Source organism: Suricata suricatta, chromosome 9 (assembly GCF_006229205.1).
Source record: "Suricata suricatta isolate VVHF042 chromosome 9, meerkat_22Aug2017_6uvM2_HiC, whole genome shotgun sequence".
In the NCBI taxonomy this organism is placed as follows: Eukaryota; Metazoa; Chordata; class Mammalia; order Carnivora; family Herpestidae; genus Suricata; species Suricata suricatta.
The window spans coordinates 107296801-107298540 of record NC_043708.1 but is presented as its reverse complement, the minus strand read 5'-3'; the positions used below and the strand labels follow the sequence as shown (position 1 = coordinate 107298540).

The 1740-nt window shown below is 42.6% G+C and overlaps 1 long non-coding RNA gene across 1 annotated transcript in view; it reads right to left on the bottom strand.

Annotated features, from left to right (window-relative positions):
- Window positions 1–250: 250 nt before the first annotated feature.
- The window catches only part of LOC115302939, an 11875-nt gene continuing 10385 nt past the window's right edge, over window positions 251–1740 (bottom strand). Inside the window, exon 3 of the long non-coding RNA XR_003913730.1 lies at window positions 251–385. This is a non-coding gene — a long non-coding RNA (uncharacterized LOC115302939). The remainder of the gene's footprint in view (window positions 386–1740) is intronic.

The following is a 1740-nucleotide window of genomic DNA, read 5'->3' as shown; positions in this document are numbered from 1 at the left end:
CAGAGAGAGGGAGACACAGAATCAGAAGCAGGTTCCAGGCTCTGAGCTGTCAGCACAGAGCCCAATGCAAGGCTCAGACTCACGAACCATGAGATCATGACCTGAGCCGAAGTCGGACACTTAACCAACTGAGCCACCAGTGTGATCATTTCAAAAGATGTAGAAACTACATATTAAAATTTTAATGTCCATTCCTCATAAAATCTCTTAGCAACTAGGAAAGAAGGAAATGTCTTCAAACTTCTTTGGGGCATCTACGACCAATTTGCAGCTCAACCTTCATGGTGAAGTTGTGAACCCTTTACTCCTGAGCCTGGGAGCCAGGGAAGGCTGCGGCTCTCACCGCCTCCCTTCAACATTACGCTGGAGGTAATAACCATCGAACCTGGCGAGGAAAAGACACAAAAGTTATACAGGTTGAAAAGTAAGAAAAGTGAACTGCCCCTATTTGTGAGTGCCATGAATGTTTACACAGGAAATTTCAAGGACTTTGCAAAAGAGCTACTACAACTAGAAAGTGAGATTAGCAGCTACAGGACATGGTGTAATACACAAAAATCATTGTAATTTATATATTTGCAGTGAACTATTGGGAAACAAAAAGATTCATTTAATCTAATGTCAAAAGCATAAAATACTTAGGATTCAATATAATAAAAGACTTGTACACTGAAATAGAGGAACACTGTTTAGAGAAATTAAAGATCTAAATAAATAGACAAATAATACCATGTTCATGGACCACAGACTCCGCGTCACTAAGGTGTCAATTCTCTCCCAATTGGAATATGGAATCTGTTAATCAATATAAATCCAAGCAGGATTTTTTCTTTGTCTTTTTTTTTCTGAGTTTACTTATTTATTTTTGAGAGAGAGAGAGAGATAAAAAGAGACAGGGAGGGAGAGAGAGAATCCCAAGCACACTCGTGCTTAGTGTGGAGCCTAACTCAGCACTCAATCCCAGGACCATGAGATTATGACTTAAGCACATATGGGGAGTCTGAGGTTTAATTGACTGAGCCACCCAGGTGCCCCCAAAGCAGGCTTTAAATTTCTTTTCTTAAATGTTTAGTAGGGGAGGGGCAGAGAGAGAGGGAGACACAGAATCTGAAGCAGGCTCCAGGCTCTGAGCTGTCAGCACAGACCCCGACGTGGGGCTTGATCCCATGAACTGTGAGATCATGACCTGAGCTGCAGTCGGCTGCTCAGCTAACTGAGCCACCCAGGCACCACCCCCCCAAGCAGGCTTTTTAAAACCAGAAATTGATAAAGTGATTTTTAAATTCTGAAATTGTAAAAAACCATGAAAAGCAAATACAGTTTTGAATAAGAAGGAGAATGTTGGAGGATTTAAACTATGTGACTTTAAGACTCGCTGTAAAAAAGACAGTGTGGCACACTGTGGAGACATATGTGGAGAGGGGAGCCCAGGCATGGACCGTGTACAGAGAAGTGACTGCTTTGTGACAAAGCTGCCCAGATCATTCAACAGAGAAAAGTGTGGTCTTTCCAACATGTGGTGTGTGTAAATGTCAATACTCCCCAGACTCAATGGGTTCCTTTTTTCTAAAGTTCATTTATTTATTTTAAGAGAGAGAGAGAGACAGAGAGTGAGCAAGCATGAGTGGAGGAAGGGCAGAAAGGGGTGGAGAGAGAGAGAGAAAGAGTGAGTGAGTGAGAGAGAGAGAGAGAGAGAGAGAGAGAGAGAGAGAATCCCAAACAGGCTCCACGCAGAGCCCT